Genomic DNA, 20,143 nt, shown 5'->3' on the forward strand with positions numbered 1-20,143 from the left:
TCATCCAAATCTTACTTTAACCTTAATATCTAGCCCCTAAATCTCTAACTATCCATTCTTCACTGCCAATGCTCACTTCAGTTCAATGATCATTTTGAAGGCCTTCTTCATGTCTGGTCTTAGGAAATGAAGATTAATAACACACCCATTCTGTCACTGAGAAACTTCAAGTTCTTTCCCTGAAAGTTGTCCCTGTAGTCATATAGCATTTTGTTTATATCTCTAGGGTATAAACCTTTATTAATATCTTACGAAAATAATTATCCCACTGAACTTGGGGGGAGAATTACCCTCACACCACCAGATTGCAAGCTTTCTTAGAGTGATGTCTATCTATGTCTTATTCAATTTTATATCCTCAACCTTGTAATAATGTCTGCCATAAAATCATGCCCCATAATTGCTTTTGTTGTTGTTTGTTTGTTTTTATTGAATTGAAAATAATCAGAAAAATAATATTGAATACAAAAATCATTGGATTTAAGTCTCTGTAGTTCTAGTATTCCTAGAATTTTTTGTTTTATTCCCAACATACACACACATACAGAAATTGGTTCATGTAGGATAGTTATTATCATTAAAGGATTCCATGCCATGCCTTGCATTTGTTTAATTGATGTGGTGGATTGTTCATCAGATTAGGATATCACCCCTATTTCCCTTCTGCCTTTCCACACCTAATTCCTTAGAACTAGCAGTCTCACAACAAACTTCCCTTTCTTTCTTATAAAGAAAGAGTCATGATTTGTTTCTACCAGTTCCTTTTCCTGACATGAACCCATTCCTAGTATAATAGGTCTTCTGCTAGTCCTGGACAAAGCCCTTCAAGTCTTTAAACTCCCAAGATGTAAAACTGTGAAAGTTCAAAAATAATTCTAAATATAACTAATTAATACCATACATATGAGAGTTTATCTAGAAATTCAAAAGGGAAATCTGGCTATGAGTCATGTGCCTTTGCCCTGAGAGAGAATTCCTTTTCATGTATTTCAGTTATAGAAAGTGGAAGAAATTCTTTTATTAGTGCCAATGTATTCGAATTTAAATTTAATTCTTTAATTTAAAGTAATTTTTAAAGCAGAAAGTAAATTGAGGATACTAAAAGGATGTAATGTTTAATGGAGGAAAGTACTTTTGTCTAAAAAAAAATGTAATTCCAATGGCACAGGATGTTTAATTCTCCAAAAGGATAAATTTTATGAAAACCTACAGGAAATGAAAATTTTTTCCTCTGGTAATGAAAATTCAAACAAAGTATTCTATGCACGAGTCTGATGTAGAGGCTGGAATGTTATAGACATTCAATAAACTTTCATTTCTAACCCTCTGCTCTACCTAAATTTGACTAAGATAATGGTAAATAATTTTTGGGTATTTACACAGTGCCAGGCATAGTCCTATGCTCTTTACATAAATAATCTCATTAAATCCTTACCAAAACTCCATGAAATTAGTACTAGGTTATTTCTATTTTAGAGATGTGAAAACTGAAGCATGTAGAGATTTGTAATTTATCCTTAGTCACACAATTAGTGAGTGGCAGAGTAAAATTTTGAACTCAAGTCTGTCTAGCTCCAGAATGTGTGCTCTTAATCTATATATTATGTCTCCCATCCCCCATGTCATTATTCCAGCTAATTAGAGAGGTAAAAGCTTCTGGAAGAGGAAGAGCATAAGTTGGGTGTGTCCACCAAGCCTATGGCTATACCAAAACATTGGTTTGAACATCAGAAAACTCAACCAGTAAGGCTTGTTGGAAGACATCCAGCTTCCTGTCAGAAACTCAGTCTTTATACTGCCAAGCATTGGATAGACATTGCCTAAATTTCCAAACTGGAGTATAAAATCTTGGCTAATGGATCTCCATCTGACTCTGACAGAAGCTGTACCTGAGAAAATAAAATAGACTTTTCAAGGGATAAATAACCCTATTTAACATACACTATCATCTTCAGAAGAGGAAAGGGTAAGAGTAAACTTAAGCCCTCCTCAAATTCAACACTGCTTTTCATCTGGAAGCAGTATTATATGTGCAATTGCCTAGGGTGCAGTTGGGTAACAGAACAAATCTAACTAGATGTTATATATTCATCAAACATCTACTCATCACTAACACAGATCAAAGCTCTGTGTTTGGGGAGAGACAGGCTACAAAGGTAAATTAAATAGATCTGTGTGCTACGCAAGAAGCTTACAATCTTAAATTTATAGTAAAGTGAATTCACTGATGACAGGAATCCAGGGCAGTATGGTAGATTCATTGATGTGTTGGTAATAGTCACAAAAGGAGTACAAGGAGCAATAGGAGTTCAAAGAAGGAAGAGAGACCACCTATATTTGGAGTGATCACGGAAGAATCTAGGTGCATTTGAGCTGCACATTGAAGAAATTTCTACTCTTTGGAGAGGAGCTATCGGAATGAAAATCCAGGCTTTAAGGGATAATGCAAACAAAGTTCTTCCCGTAAATAAGTACCAAGACTTAACTGAACCCTAATATGCCCATATTAAAATTTCACTAGTTTTTCACCAATTTATTCCACCAATTTTTAAACAAATGTAACAGATAGATCTCTACTGAATGTGTCTGAATGTTTATGAAATTTATTCATTCAGTTAACTCTTCCTACTTTGTATTGGGAACTGTGCCAGGTGCTAGAAACAGGGAGATGAAAGCCCACCGCCTGTCCTCAAGGAAACTGGTTTAGTTACTGGGGAAGACAGATAAGTAAACATGTTGCTAATCACACACATAATAGCACAATTTGAAATTTTCTGGATTTGGGAATAAAAAGCCATGTCAGGTCTGAAAGGAAATGATTTTTAATGACCCCTCCAAAAGAATCTATTAATCTTCAAGATTAAAGTAAAATTTTTTTAATCTAGAATAGAGAACAATAGGGGTGAAGGGCAAAGGAACTCAAATGTCTGGAGTGAGAGGAGAAGGAAAATGAGTCAGAAAAAAAGTATTGAAAGAATATGGGGTGAGTCTTGTTTTGAGAAGAGTAGCACTTAAAAATAAAAGAGAATTCCTGGGATCCAGACAATGAAACGATCAGTATCCAGAAAGCTGGAAAGAGCCCAATCAAATGAAATAAGTGTGTATCCCAAGACTATGTATTCCAGGAGTTGGCATGCATGTATACCTTGTGATTTGGGGGTTGGAACATTAAACCTAAACATATGGACTCTATATAATATGACCATGCAATCCAATTAAAAAATGGGCAGAGGAATTGAATAGACATTTTTCCAAAGAAGACATACAGATGGCCAAAAGTCACATGAAAAGGTGCTCAACATCACTAATCATTAAGGAAACGCAAATCACAACCACAGTAAGATATCACCTCACACCTGTTAGAATAGCTATTATCAAGAAGACAAGAAATAATAAGTGTTGGTGAGGATGTGGAGAAAAAGGGAACCCTTGTACGCTGTTGGAGGGAATGTAAATTGGTGCAGCCACTCTGTGAAACAGTGTGGAGGTTCCTCAAAAATTAAAAATAGAACTATCATATGATACAGCAATTCCACTTCTGGGTATTTATCCAAAGGAAACAAAAACACTAACTTGAAAGGATATATGCATCTCCATGTCCATTGCAACGTTATTTACGGTAGTCAAGACATAGACACAACCTAAGTGTCCATTGATAGATGAATGGATAAAGATGCAGTACATATACACAATAGAATATTATTCAGCCATTAAAAAGAAGGAAGTTTTACCATTTGTGACAACATGGGTGGACTTTGAAAACATTATGCTAAGTGAAATAAGCCAGACAGAGAAGAAACAAATAAGCATGTTCTCACTTATATGTGGAATCTAAAGCAAAACAGACAAAACAAAAAAATAATCAGAGATACAGAGAACAGATTAGCAGTTGCCAGAGGCAGGAGGTGGGGGATGAAATGGGTGAAGGAGGTCAAAACTTACAAACATTCAGTTGTAAAATAAATAAATCTTGGGGATGTAATATACAGCATGGTGACTCTAGCTAATAATACTGTATTCCTCTTTTTTAAAAAAAATTTTTTATTTATTTATTTGGCTGTGCTGGGTCTTAGTTGCAGCATGTGGGATCTAGTTCCCTGACCAGGGATTGAACCCAGGCCCCCTGCATTGGGAGCACAGAGTCTTAACCACCGGACCACCAGGGAAGTCGCAATAATACTGTATTCTATACTTCAAAGTTGATAAGAGTGTAAATCTCAGAAGTTCTCATCACAAGAAAAAAATTGTAACTATGTGTGTGATGGATGTTAACTAGACTTCTTGTGCTGATCACTTTGCAATAAATACAAATATTGAATCATTACATTGTACACCTGAAACTAATGTATTGTTTTATGTCACTTGTATCTCAATAAAAAAAGAGAATAAAAAAATGATAGAATATCCACAATGAGTGTTCCTTTTTGGTGAGAACTTTTCCTCCAAGTGGTAAAGATTTAGGAACCCAGACTCCTTCTATTTTGTGACCCCACCATCTTTCAGCTGTGGCTTCCAAAGTTGGCTGGGAGGTTTTTATGGACTTATCAATAATACATCCGTATTACCTCTTACCTTCCATTGGCTAGAACTCAGTCACATGGACACACCCAAACGTCAAGGAGGCTGAAAACTATAATTAGAATGTGCATCTGGGAAGAAGGGAAAACAGATTTGGTGAGGAGTGAGCCATGCACTCCATAGCACTGGTGAACCCGTCTCAGCCCCCGAGTCCCAAATAGAGTTGCCTGCTTCCTACCCCCTGTCCTCCCATATAGGATCCGTGGTGATTCAGCCTGGATGATAATAGTAACTGAAATCAACTTATTTGACTTCCTTGACATCATCATGGGCTCAGGTATTGACGAATGACCCACACTGGTTCAGTGAGACTCAATCCAGTGACAGCACTGGAACTTTTGGCAAAGAGAATCTCTCTTACCATGAAGGTTTCTGAGCTGTAAAGATGTGAACCAGGACAACAATTTTGCAGTGAGCAAACATTTTGTGAGTATGATGGGAGAGCCTGCTTGAGAATGAAGCCAACAAAAAGAAAGCAGAGCTGAGAGATAGAAAGACAGACCTTTTAATATACCTTTGAGTGTATTCAGGCATGTCTGATCCATCTCACCCCTGACTTTTTCGACTAAGATATCCAATAAACCCTTAAAAACTTGTTTTTCTCAAGCCTAGTTTAAATTGAGTTTCTGTCACTTATAAGCAAGAGGCTTAACAGAGGTCCACATGCAAAACTCTGGAACTCCCTCTGTCCCTTCCTTCCATCCTCAAATCCAGTGACACAGACACACCCCCTCAGCTCTCCTCGAGAGCAGTCCCTCTGTAGGTGAGTAAATGGGCCCCTTGAGATGGGGCTGCCTTTCGTCATTCCATCTCCATATGGCTGGACTGTTCATCTTCTCATTTGCTCTTTTAAACACAGGAATTGTTTTGAATCAAATGCAACATTTGTTGCCTTCTAAAGAAGTCAGAATCATTTTAACTAATTAAAACCTTTGGCTTCCTTTGTATATGCTTTTTGAAGATGACTGATCCAATCAGGTCAGAACTGGAGAGTTTTGTTTCATCACAAGAGGCAAATTTCTGCAGTTATTCCTCTTTTAAGAGGCAGTAGGACCCCAAATGGTGATAGCTGACGTTGAGCAAAGACATTCGGTAAGTCACATGGAGGAAGTGGTTCCTGTAAGAATTTTGGGGTAGTCAGCAGGGACTGTTGCCAATGCCTCCACTTCATTTATTTTTACTCTGTTGAAAAATAATTCTAATATAAGGATTCATCCGTCAACAGTAAAGTATTAGGTTTATGCCTCACATCCACAAACGTCGGATTTCAAGGAAAATACTGATGAGATATAAATAAAGAATGCAGAACATGATACTTGATTTTCCTGAGATAAAGAGGGAGAGAGAGAGAGAGAGAAATAGTTATGCAAGTATATTCAGAACATCATTCCAAATAAGGAAAATGCTACTTACAGAAGCAAAATCAGTTGGTGCTATTTTGCAAGTCAACACTAAACCAGATTAGGATTACCACTCAGTTTTAGGGAGATAACAAGCCTGATGCAATCAATTCAGACAGAACAGAGAACAAATATTTTTGGTGGCACAGTGTGTACAGAATTGGTGCATGACTTTGGACTTTCCATGTTATCAAGCTAGCCAGAAATTCACAGCCTGGGCAACCACTCAGAATCATATACAAGAATCAAAATTCTTTAAAACCATATACTTAGTTTTGTGACATGATGGATTTAGAAAGCACAATACTTAGTTTTATGACATTTGAAGTTTTAACAATTTGATAGGATCTGAGGCTCAACAAGGACCCCAAAACCAAGATTTGACAGGTCAGCTCACTCAGAAGAATGATTAGGGCAACAAGAGTTTTTTTGAGTTTGATCGTTTATCTAGCTCTGTAGCAAAGGAATTGTGAGAGAATAATAAGGCCTGTGTCCTATCCCTCTCACATAGTTTTGGTTATCAAATATCAAACTGCATAAAACAGTTATAAGTGATCAGTAACAGAGGGTGAAATAGGAAAGGCTTTTTGGAACAGATATGAGGCTGGAAGAACTGGTAGAATTTGGTTATCTGGATGTGTAAAGAGAAGGAAACTATTTGGGAACGGGCTCTGTGTGTGTGTGTGTGTGTGTGTGTGCAGTGTGTGTATGTTTTCATGTATTGTGTTCTCTGGGTTTTAGAGGTACCATAATGGCACCGATTTGACTAGAAGAAATAAATAGTGCTCAGGCTTTTATAGAGAGGTAGGTTCAGATGAAACAGGCCCTGGGAGACAAAGCAGAAGGGTCGGCACTTGGTAAGGGAGGGAGCAATGAGTCAGTATAATTCACTGGGTAGGAGAAAGGTAGGATGTGTTACCTTCCGATGGCTGCTGTAACAAATTACCACAAACATAGTGGCTTAAAAACAACACAACTTTATGATCTTACAGCTCTAGAAATTACTAATCCCAAATGGGTCATACTGGGTTAAAATCAAGGTTTACACAGTGCTTTATTCTTTCTGGAGGCTCTAGGAAAGAATCCGTTTCTTTGCCTTCTCCAGCTTCTAGAGGCTGCCTACATTCCTTGGCTTGTTGCCCCTTCTTCCATCTTCAAAACCAGCAATCATATCACTCCAACCTCTACTTCCACCCCTACATCTCCTTCTCTGACTCTTCTGCCTTTATCTTCCACCTTTTAAAGGTCTGTGTGATTACAGTAAGTCCCCCACATACAAATGAGTTCCATTCCGAGAGTGTGTTTATAAGTCCAGTTTGTTCGTTAAGTCCAACAAAGTTAGCCTAGGTACTCAACTAACACAATTGGCTATATAGTACGGTACTGTAATGGGTTTATAATACTTTTCACACAAATAACACATAAAAAACAAACACAAAAAATAAAGAAAACATTTTTAATCTTACAGTACAGTACCTTGAAAAGTACAGTAGTACAGTACAACAGCTGGCATACAGGGGCTGGCATCAAGTGAACAGGCAAGAAGAGTTACTGACTAGAGGGGGGAGAGGAGTGGGAGATGGTAGAGCTGAAGGATTGTCAGCAATAGGAGACAGAGGGCAAGCTGCAATTTCACTCACGCCTGATGTTGATGGCACAGGTTCTGGTTCCTGGCCAGATTCAATTCTATCTATCCTTTGGAAAACCAATCCAGTAATGTCTGGGTAGTCTCTTTTTTTCTCATCATAGATAACATGGTAGCACTGGATTGTGTTTTGAAAGGCAACTGCAACCTACATGTACTGTTCTACATTCAGGTTCTGTGCCTCAAAAACTAACAGTGCCTCCTCAGATAAAGAAAGTCCCTTGCCATTTCCTGCATTGTGAATCTCTTTGGTACTTCAGTTACTTCTTCTTCCTCTTGCATCTCTTCGTCCTTCCTCTGGGCCTCCAATTCCATCAGGTCTTCATTAGTAAGCTCCTCATGTTGCATAGCATGGAGTTCAATGAAGTCATTCTCTTGAAGATCTAGCTTGAAATAAAGATACTGTACTACTGTACTCTATACAGTACTGTACACAGAAGTACAACCACTTGTAGAGGATGCACGCAAGTGACAATGTACACCAGACATGTGAACTTACGTGATTGGACATGTGAATGCACGTTCACATCTTTGAAAGCTCGCAACTTGAAGGTTCGTATGTAGGGGACTTACTGTATCCTGGGCTCATCTGGATAATCCAGAATACTTTCCCTATTTTAAGACCCTTAACTTTATCACATACGCAAAGCCCCTTTTACCATGAGAGGTAGCATATTTGTAGGTTCTGTGGATAAGATGTGAACACTTTGGGGGGAGCATTAGTCTGCCTACCACATATGGAACAGTGACTTAATCCTAGCCCTGAATCAGTAAATCACTGTCAGCTTTTAAAATTTGATGATAATGTAAAGATACTAAGCAGGAAAATATAACAGGCTTCATTCCTTATAATGACTGCTCTTGGTACATCTCTGTGTTTCTGATATACATATCAACTCTAGAAACCAGCAACATAGAAGAGAATACCATGGGCCCATCAAAGGCAATTCAGACTGGTCTAGCACTTAGGAATTCTGCAGGTGTAAATAACCTGGAAGGGACAGGATTGCCAGTGAATGGAAAACTGAAGTACTTTTTTCAGAATGGAAAACTGAGACTTTAGGAAATGGTACAGACATATCTACAGTAAGTGACCACAGAAGGAACTGGATCATGTTAACAAATGCACTGAGTACTTAATTTCACTTCTCCTTTTACATGAGTGGGGTTTTTTAATTTCCTTCATAAATTCTCAATGTAAGTTGTTAGTTTGGTCACATGGATGAAGAAAATGTCTATGGATATATTTCATTGCAGTGAGAAGTAATGATATTTTTAAATGATTTCATAATGAGCAACTCAATCATTCTTTCAACGAATAGATATTGCAAACCAACTTAGTGCCAGGTGCTAAGGACAGAAAAATGACATTTAATCCATAATCTCAAGGATTTCATGGTCAAGTAATCTTCGCAATAATTATGTGAGATAGACAGACTATTACCCACTTTTAGGTAAAAGAATAAAGTCTCAAAAAGGTTGAATAACTCATCCAAAATCATTCAGCTAAGAAATGACAGGGCAGGCATTTGAATGCACATTCATCTAAGTGTAAGACCCATTTTCTTTCCACTATGTGGCTCTCCTCTGGACTCAAACTCTTTTATAAAAAATACTTTATACCTTGACATTTTTTGCTCATATTCTATTAAATTTTATATTCACTAAAATAAAAAGGGTTCATGACTGCAAAAATTTACAAGCTTGCTACTTCCATCAGTCTTATGTAATATGGCCCTGTAATTCTGAAATTCACTGACTCTCTTGTCAATTGTGGTTGTGGTGTGCTCTTTCCACCTTACACCAATGCATATAGTTAACAATTTTAAAAATATGCAAGAGGGACTTCCCTGGTGGTGCAGTGGTTGAGAATACGCCTGCCAATGCAGGGGACATGGGATCAATCCCTGGTCTGGGAAGATCCCACATGCCGCGGAGCAGCTAAGCCTGTGCACCACAACTACTGAGCCTGCGCTCTAGAGCCCCCGTGCCACAACTACTGAAGCCTGTGGGCCTACAGCCCGTGCTCCGCAACAAGAGAAGCCACTGCAATGAGAAGCCCGCTCACTGCAACGAAGAGTAGCCCCCCCCCCACTGCAGCTAGAGAAAGCCCACGCACAGCAACAATGACCCAATGCAGCCAAAAATAAATAAATAAATTAATTAATGAAAAAAATATGCAAGAGAATTTACAGTTAGTAAATGTTAAAGAAGCTCAGAGAGGGCAGATAGAACCATGGTCTGAAGGAGGTCAGATTTAAACAGAGTCTTAAGGGATGGCTGGATTTGGAAAGGCAGATGAGGTAAGAGAAGCCAGGTCAAAGGAAGGGTAAAAAGCATGAAAGATAAGAAGCCCATAGCGTTTTCTAAGGCAGTGAGACAACTAATTTGGAAAGAAAGAGTGTTATGCAAATGTGGAAGGCACCCTACGGGTTCTGTGAAACCTCTTTCCGGATATTTTTTCCATATTTCTGTTGTAGCCTTTAACATTTTGCATCATAATTATATGTTTGTGATACCTTAATGACTATTAAATCTGTGGCACACGGCTCACAGTAGGAAAAACTATTGATTAACTGACTGAATGACTACCTCTCTCATTAGCTGTGGAGTCTGTGGCCGAGGCTGTGTCTTCCTCAGCCCTGTAGCTCCAGCTCTGAACCAATACCTGTAGGTTCTCAGTAAATGTTTATAAAAATGATTTATTCAGTCAAACTCCTACTCATTCTTCAAGGATCCCCCATGCTACGCTTCCACCTTCCCCCTTTTGAAGTCTTTCCTATTCACTAGCCAGACAAATGTAGAACACACCCCTATCCTCCGCACCATGCACAAGGGTGCTATTTACAATGGTGTGCTGGAACCATCTCATACCAGATCCTGAAAGCCGATTACAAAATGTCCAGGAACTTAGCGAGTCAGCTGTTAAACTTGAGTAAATTACATAAACTTGAAATTAAATAAATTATATTAAAAATAAAGATAATAAACATGAAACTCATCACTTCCTAATTATTTTCCTGTATTTTTTGATTATCCATGCCCTTGAAATTCTTTATGTCAATTTTTTTTTTAATTTTATTTATTTATTTATTTATTTATTTATTTATTTATTTATTTATCTATGGCTGTGTTGGGTCTTCGTTTCTGTGCGAGGGCTTTCTCTAGTTGCAGCAAGCAGGGGCCACTCCTCATCGCGGTGCGCGGGCCTCTCACTATCGCGGCCTCTCTTGCTGCGGAGCACAGGCTCCAGACGCGCAGGCTCAGTAATTGTGGCTCACGGGCCCAGTTGTTCAGCAGCATGTGGGTTCTTCCCAGACCAGGGCTCGAACCCATGTCCCCTGCATTGGCAGGCAGACTCTCAACCACTGCACCACCAGGGAAGCCCTTTATGTCAATTTTAACTGTACAATACAAATATTATATAATCATGTGCCGCTACTGTGCATCTCTTCCCAGCTCCACGTTCAGTGATGTCATGTTGGAAGCTTGAAATGAGCCTTCGATTTACAACATGGAAATTAGCCAACACTACAGAACAGTGTGTGGTTTGCTGTTTTGTTGATTGTCCAGACTAGAGGTCAGTGAACTTTTTCTGTAAAGAGCCAGATTATAAATACTTTAGACTTTACGAGCCATCCCAGTCACAACTAATCAACTCAGGCTACAGCTTAAAAGCAGCCATACACAACATGGAAACAAATGAGTATGCTTGTGTTCCAATAAAATATTCTTTTAAGTAAAATCAAGGTGTTTGGGGATGGTGGAGTAGATTTGGTTGCTTGGTCTAGACTTAGGAAAACAATGGAGAAATGTTAACGTTGCAAATTAAACTTAAAAGTTTGAACAGCATCATAACTGTTATATTATGCGTAGTATCAAAATTTGAGGATTATTCTTCTAGTGTTCTAAAACTATTATCCAATTCAGCAATGAAGTCAATCACGTAACTGATGAATGAGTGAGGTTCCAATGTTTGTCTTCGTTGCTTCATTTTCACCTTACTCATTAACACCTATGAAAATATCAATAAACATCCCTATCAGAACTACATTACTTTGTCAGTTGTAACTATAGTTGGACTAGAGTTATGAGGTTTCAGCCAAAATCATTGAAGGCATTCTTTGAGAATCAATTGCTTATGTAGAATTTACAAAGGAATATAATCTGAAAAAAATATATAACTGAATCACTTTGCTGTACACACGAAAAAAAGAGTATTGTATATTTTATTGTTATTTGTAAATTGTGTGCTACATATCCTTTATATCACTAAGATTTATAATAAATGTTTGTACGTATAAGTGCTATGCCCTTGTTCCTCAACTGTAATTCTATCTCTGTTACTTAGAAGCTAGGCTTTAGTTATATCTGGGTCTTCTAGTCAAATGACATCCCACGGGCCCCAATCTCAAATCAATATCTGAAAAACAAGTTTTATGAAAACAACCTTATACCTCATACAGATACTCCAAGGAGAGTTAAACTAATCCTGTGGAGAATTATAAATTGTTTATGTAATAGCTTGTCTTTAAATAAAGTCCTTCTAGACAAGTTTTATTACTGTTTGGTCTGATACTTAATACAGTTATCTTTTGTTATGTGGAAGCACAACTGGCTTGATTAAACTCCACTCATAGAGTGGGTTGAAAACCAAAAGACAACATCCTGGAATAAGATGGCCTAGAAAGGGAGAGAGAGCATTTGGTCACATACCCTCCTCCTCTGCTTTAAGAAGTCATTATCCCTGCCAGGAAAGACATAGCTAGTTCGTTTAAAGTATCTAAGATTAAAAAATTAGATAATGGTTTAGAACTGCAACGTGGTTCTGATGAAAACACAGTGGTGGAAGAAAAATCCTCTCCAGATATAGATAATAGGAAAAAAGGTAGGTAATAGGAAAAAGAAAAGTATACTGACTGCAGCTCAGCTTCAGCCCTCAAATTAGTATGTGGGGTGAGATCAGTGCGATCACATCAATCTTTACCACCTCTGAACAGGCGCCCATGGGAAACGTCAGTGACGCTGCCAAAGAAACTCAGGGTACATTCCCGTCGCTCCATTGTGTCAGAAAAAGACTCTAGTCTGGCAGATACCCTCTTGTATTGCCATTGTTTTCCTGTCTACTGTTCCATTTGTGAACAACTTGGCAGTAAGTGTGGTGACCTATTTATCTTTGTAATCCAGTTTCTAAAATAGTGGCTGATAGTGTATATATGTCCATGCCAAATGTAACATCGATAGCTAGTGGGAAGCAGCCGCATAGCACAGGGAGATCAGCTCGGTGCTTTGTGACCACCTAGTGGGGTGGGATAGGGAGAGTGGGAGGGAGGGAGACACAAGAGGGAAGAGATATGGGGATATATGTATATGTATAGCTGATTCACTTTGTTATAAAGCAGAAACTAACACACCATTGTAAAGGAATTATACTCCCATAAAGATGTTAAAATAAATAAATAAATAAAATAAAATAAAGTAGTGGCCGAGGTGTAGTCAATGTTCCATAAAGGTACACCACCTGGATGCATGAAATTGAATTAGGGAGCTTCTGAGAGGGTTGGGTGTCCTGTTACCAGTTTCATGTTTTGGTATAATTTAAAAGTCTCATCCAACAATACTATGAGAGCAGTGAGGCAGAAATGATTAAAATAATTCTCCTGATTTAAAAAAAAAAATGGAACCTCTTTTTAAAAAGCAACTTTTTTTAAAAAAAGGGAGCTTAAGTGTTTGCCCAAACTCATAAAAATGGTGGGTGGAAGATTCAAGAATAAACTCCCAAGTTTGAAGCAAATTTGAGAATCCTAATCATAACATAGACTCAGGAAGTTTAGGAAAGCAAACAGAGCATCATTTCAGTAATCAGTGGATTGTGGAAGTTGCAGATATAAGAAGGTTGGCTTTAAAAGAATAATCAGTTCTTCAATTTTGAAGAAAATAGTAATGAGTAGTTTTGTTTTGGTTGCCTCAAGCCAGTTATATGCCTAAAGTTCCAATAATTAGTCTTATTCCATAGGGACCATATTAAGGAACAGTTTCCCTTTGCCCCACGTAAGGCAAAATGTTTATTTCATCCTATTATTTGTTGACCATAACCCATTGTTAACATGTCCATTGGCCATGGAATGCAGGCCAGGCCTACAGAGAACAGGGCTAGAAAGTTGTGGCTCTGTCTGGGAGAATAGTTCTCAGCCTTGGCTGGATCAAATCACCTGAGGAATTTTTAATAACAGATTCCCAGGCCACAAGCCAGAGCATTTTTATCAGAATCTTTGGGAGTGCCACCCAGGCATCAGTATTTCTGAAAGCTCTTTGGGTGACATAAATGTGCAGCCAAAATTGAAAACCTCTTCATTAGTGGATCTTAATAGTAACATAGTAGTCACAACCAACATTTTGTCAAAAGGAGTGGAATGGAAAAGAAAATATAAGAGGGTATCCTGCATAATAAAGATAGGATTTGTTTCAGTAAAACTGTGGTTTCACTTTTGTGTGTATGTGTGCTTGCACTGTGCTGCAATGTAAAATACACTTACTATATGTTGTGTTCCAGAACATTCGATGAATACTGATTTGGGTAGATGAGACTGTGTGATTGAGTCTTAGCAGGCAGAGGCAGCAGGAGAGACATGTAGAGAGAGCATTGTTCTTATCTATCTCCTTCTCCATTTCACATAGAACCAGGTTGGTGGATCAGACATACTTTAGAAATTTATACTTATCTCATGAATTGACAAACTGTCTCAGACTTGATGGTGTAGGGAAAGATTTGTGCTTCAATGGAAAACTATGCATTGTCTATAGCATACCTTTCCAGGATATCTTATTGTAATTCTGTGGAAGCTATTTTACAACTCTGAAAATGATAGGTAACTGTTAGAAATGAACGCTTGTCTGTAAGCATGCAAATTCTGTCCTGTCCGGGAGAGGTTCAATTGACCTACCTCCCCCACTTAGAAGAGGCTAGTGTTGTCTCCCCATGCACATTCATTTCAACACTCCTTTATTTCATAGGAATTTGTGCTTTGGTAATTTCTCCTTTGAACCAGTTATAGATCAGTGTGATTCCCTCATTATGAATTACATAAAACATTTAACACATGTTCACTTTTCCATCTCTGTAAGAGTCATGATCTTTTGCCTTTTTTGAACATTAACTTTTTTTTTTTTAAGGAAAAACAGCTTTATTTTTAAAAGAAATCAAATGTCTACTGAAAGTATACATGAAACAGCATCTTTCACTTAAGCCCTAAGCTTGATTATGTATGCTCTTTATTATATTCCAATAAGATTCTGGAGTTCAATTTCAAAGACAATCACATTTATCAGTAGATATTGAAGAAAGCTACTGACTTTGAGGAAAAAATATCAGTAACTGTTTACCTACCCTGAGATACTCATCCCCACAATATATTTGGGATTATTTGAGCACTTAAAAATTTAACAAAATATTTATCTTTTCATTGCATCCATCAATACGTTAAATTCTCTGCTACAATCCAAGTAAAATGATGGTGACCAGTGTTTTCTGATATGTCCATGATGGACAGGGTAAAATTACAGCATAAAGAGTAGCCAAGAATTTATATTGTAAACATTATCTGGGTTCAAACATCTTGCAACAAACAGCTACTAATATGACTATACATTAGCACATTGAACACAATAATCCTGGATTGTAGTATAACTATAAAACCTCTTAAAGCAATTTTTCTCAACCTCTCTTTTCATTATCACCCCCTCCCCCGCCCTAGGAGAAAAATATTTAATTAATAAATTTAACTTTAAATTACATTTCTCCCTAATGAGAGAAATTAATACTAAGGAATAAGATTTTATTAAGTAGGGTTGAGATATGGAGGACCATAATCCATTGCATTATACCAAGATATTTTTCACCCCAAGAACCAATCCTTGCCCCACTGAGCATACATGCCTTAGAGTGAAGTAAACAGCCTTTAACATTATTAGGGAGGAAAAAAACCCTAATGGGTAACATTGGAGGCTAAAATAGTTGGCTTCTCTATCATCCCTGTCCCATTATGGCTGTGTGGTCTCAGAAGACATCATGTCTACTTCCTTGCTTTGGTAACCACAAAAATAGCATAGTTAAATTAATTTAATCTTACTAGACTTGGTGTTCTGAACTGTAAGTTGAAACAACAGGCGTAGATCAGTTATTCTCAATTCTGGCTGCATTTTCCTGGGACACGTTAAAGACATCAATGCTCATCTGTATCCCCAGACCAATTAAACCAATGTCTGGAGGTTATGGTCTAGTCAATGGTTCTTAAACTTTAGTGTGAATCACACTATAATTAAGCACAGATTGCTGGGTCCCATTCCCAGAGTTTCTGATTCTGTATGTCTGGGATGGGGCCTGTAAATTTGCATTTCTATCAAGCTTGCAGGTGCTGCTATGCTAGTGGTTTGGGGAACACACTTTGAGAACCACTGGTCTAGGCAAATGTGTAAATATGCATGTGTATGTATATATGTATTTGTGTATATATATATCCCCAGGTGATTCTAATCTCAGAACTACTAGTATAGAAAGTATTAATAAGATTCTTTTCAGTTCTAAGATATTGAGATTTTAACATAATGAGAGTTGTTGGGTATCAAGATGATCTCTACAGAAAGGAGACCTATGGAAAAACATACCAATTTCTTGGTCACTTCATTAAGAATTTGTTTCTATAAAGCATTTTACAGTAGTTTTTGAAAATTAACATTTTTACAGTACATTTGCTGCATATATGGTTCTTCACTTCATTTTTCAGTAAACATGGTTTATTTGGTTGTCAGTTTCCCATCATTTGATAAGACCAATGGAGGGTTTGGATAATAGCCTGCCGTTTTTGAATTGTTTGAAGAGAAACATGTAAATTTGTAGTCCAGGGGTAATTCTGCTATTGCTTCAATACTTGGAATTGCAATAGTGCTGTAAGCACTGATTCTCTTACAAGACCATGTATAAACCAAGGAATCTTCTGTATTTTCCAGTCCGGAAACTGAATCAATAAAAAAAGAGCCCCATTTTTTAGATAATCTATTTAGAGGCTTTGCCTTCAGTCCCTCATATTTTCCTTTCTTCTCTAGAGGCTCTCAGTCCTCAGGCTTCCCGTCTCTGTCCCCTCTGAGCTCTTCCAGGATGAGGACTGTCTCCCAATTACTATAATGACAGGCTGGGAAAATATCTGAATGCATGCTGTCCCCAAAGTAAACAACCTTGGGTTCAGGTTTGCCAGTCATTTTCTTCAGAAGTTCATAAAGGTGGACAGCGTTCCCTTGGGAGTACCAGCCAGGTTTATCCAGAGATGGCAGTGCCTCCTGCTCCTCATCATTCTCAAGTGTCCGGAAAGGCCTCTGACTTGGTAAATGGGAGAAGAAACCAGGCTTCAATGCATTTGTAATCACAATGTCAAAAAGATATTCAAAATCGTTCCCAAGGATATATTCACAGAGGAGTCTACAGTAATCACTGTGAGAACTGGTAATTAACATAAGAATTTTCCCAGCATTTTTTAACTGTCGAAGCCACTTTTTAACAGATTCCGGACAAGTGTGTAAATACCTGCCTGGATCTCTTTTTATTTCTGGAAAATATATTCCACAGTTTTCTTTAAAAGCTGACATTTTATAATTATGTTGTATACCAGCCACTATGTCCTTCCAAAAATCAAATGGTTTTTGACCATTGTTCTGCTTGGTTAAAGAGTCCACCACTCTGGCACACAGAAGAGCTCCAGGCAGGTCAAAGTAGTTATCATAAAAATAATATTTTCCTGACCGGCAGGCCATTCCCGAGTCTGGCATGAAGCGCTTCCACCCCTTCCTGCCGTACGCCTCCGCCAGCACCTCCGGAGCCAGCATCTTTGTGCCGTGCCTTGCCCTGAGCACGGTGCCATTCATTATCTGCAAGTTTAATGAAGTTCCCGTCTTCCAGATCCAATGCCAAGCCCTTGCAACAGAAATCCCAACCCTCTGGAGTCACAGTGAGCAATTCCTTGTCATACCCTTTCTCCTTGACCAGGAACTGAGCAAAGCTATTATAAATGAGGCGGGCGCTCTCAGGCAGGTTGTAGCGACACAGAGTGTGGTCCAGGTCGAAGCCGACCACGTCGCAGGCGGCCAGGGAGAAGTGCTGAGCCATAGTTGGCGCGCGGAGCACCAGCGAGCGCCTAGACCCCGAGAGGCGGCGAAGAGCGCGCGGGCAGGACGCTGCGGGACTCTGCACATTAACTTTAAATAGTGCTAATTCCCTCTTCAGAACAACATGGCAGGTCTTTTTATTTTGTAGTCTCTTCTCTCTGTGGGCCGAATGGACGCTACTTCATGACCACATTACCACCCTTGCAACCTGCCTCAGCGCAGCCACAGACAGGATCTGAATTCATCAGAGTTGTCAGGCTTGGATCTGACCCAGGAAAGTCATGCCCATGGTTAAGGTTAAGTAATACCATGGCATACTTGTGGTTTCATGTAAAACAGGATAAACACTGATGAAATATTGGAAATCAAATTATAAAGAAACCTAGCAAACTGCTGAATTTACTAATTTATCTTTTCTATTTTTTTTTTTTTTTCTAACAGGCTCAACTTTCAGTATACTTTCCCAGTCATATGATTTATTCATTTCTACAAGCATTTATAGGGGACTTTTTTTTCTGGCATCATGATAGAAAAGATACACTGAAAAACCTCCCCTATAAAATACCTAGAAATTAAACAAATATCCTTTAAAATATACAGCTAAACTGAAAAGAAAATAGGGAAAATGGTGCTAGAACAACTAGATATCTTCTACAAAAAAAAAAAAAAAAAATTGTAGACATAGACCTAACACACTTCACAAAAATTAACTCAAAATGGATAGACATAAATGTAAAATGCAAAACTATAAAACTCCTAAATGATAACATAGGAGAAAATCAATATGACCTTGGGTATGGCAATGGCTTTTGTTTTGTAGACAAGTTTAATTGCATTTCAGTCTTGTATTTCATCATTACAACCAGTTTACAGACTGTTGGATAGATGTTTACAGGCGATCCATACTACCACATTACGATGATGTTTCCCATTTCTAACAGATTTTCTGTGGTTTGCCCTACTGTTTTCAGAGCCATCTAAAGTTTGAAATTCAAAATCAAATTTCCTTTTTTGAAATTACTTTCATTTCTCTGAAATTTCCTACAGCCTATATTAATATTTGATGAAAATGTTTTCTTTTTTCTTACATTAGTATAGAGGTTCTCAACTTAGGACCTATGTTGGAATCACCTGGGGAGCTTTAAAAACCCTAATGCTTGGGTCCCACCCCAAACATTTTTATTTGATTGATTTGGGGTGAGGCTTGGACATTGGTGCTCTCAGGAGATCCCAGGTAATAATAATACGTAGGATATGGTGATGACTTTTTAGATATAACACCAAAGACACGATTCACGAAAGAAATCATTGTAAACTGCATTTCGTTAAAATTAAAAGCGTCTGCTCTGTGAAAGACACTGTCAAGAGAATGAAAACACTAGCCACAGACTGGAATATTTGCAAAAGACGTATCTGATAAAATATGAGAATATTTGCAAAAGACATATCTGATAAATGACCGTTATCCAAAATGTACCAAAAACTCTTAAAACTCAACAAGAAAACAAACAACCCGATTACAAAATGGGCAAAAGATCTCACCAAAGAAGATATACAGATGGCAAACAAACATATGAAAAGATGCTGAACATCTATAGCATAGCAAATGAAGGAACACTCCACAGTTAATGAATCTAGCACCATCTTGACACTGAGCTTCTGAACACAGAAACATGGACACTGTACCAAACCACTCCTTACTGCATGTGTTAACATAACTTGCACTGTTTCTTTGTACTCATTACCATGTCTTTATTCTTCCAGGAGTCTCCTGCTCAGGCAAATGGTTATTTGATTCTTACTGTAGGAATTTCCCAGAAGACTCATCAATTCCTCAGTGTGAAACATCAACAGACAGTTTAGGCCCTAAGGTTCATTGAATCCTTCGCTGCCTTTCCACTGATCCTGGACTGTTGTATCTTAAATACTTACACAGTCCTAATCAGCCCTACCTCCTTTAAAAGACCTGCCTTGAAATCAAACTTTCAATTTAATAAATTCTGATGCTACCTTCCTCTTCTCATAGACACTGTCAAAGCTTTGTAGGGCTGGCGTTCTCATCAAATTGTCAGCTTTGTCCCATCAACAGGCTGTGTTGGTAATGTTTGAGGAGCCAGATTTTGACATTTCGGAAAGACAGTATTAAAAAGGAAATTTACATGTGGATAGATGCAAAAATCCTAACCAAACTCTCATATAACTTAATATAGTAATGTATAACAAGTAATATGTGATAACCAAGTTCAGTTTATCCCAAGAATGTAAAATTCGGTTAATATTAAAATATCAGTGTAATTTAACACGTTAATAGATTAAAGGAGAAAAATTATACAACCAACTCAGTAGACATAGAACATCTTTTGAT

At 37.9% G+C, this 20,143-nt stretch overlaps 1 pseudogene across 1 annotated transcript; it reads right to left on the minus strand.

Moving 5' to 3' along the window:
• Positions 1–4,023: 4,023 nt before the first annotated feature.
• LOC309604650 (5'-nucleotidase domain-containing protein 1 pseudogene) lies at positions 4,024–19,916 on the minus strand (annotated as a pseudogene). The gene has a single exon. The product of its transcript is annotated as a 5'-nucleotidase domain-containing protein 1 pseudogene (transcript).
• Between the last annotated feature and the right edge of the window lie 227 nt (positions 19,917–20,143).

The sequence above is a fragment of the Balaenoptera borealis genome (genome assembly GCF_965194805.1).
Source record: "Balaenoptera borealis genome assembly, chromosome: 10".
Taxonomy (NCBI): Eukaryota; Metazoa; Chordata; class Mammalia; order Artiodactyla; family Balaenopteridae; genus Balaenoptera; species Balaenoptera borealis.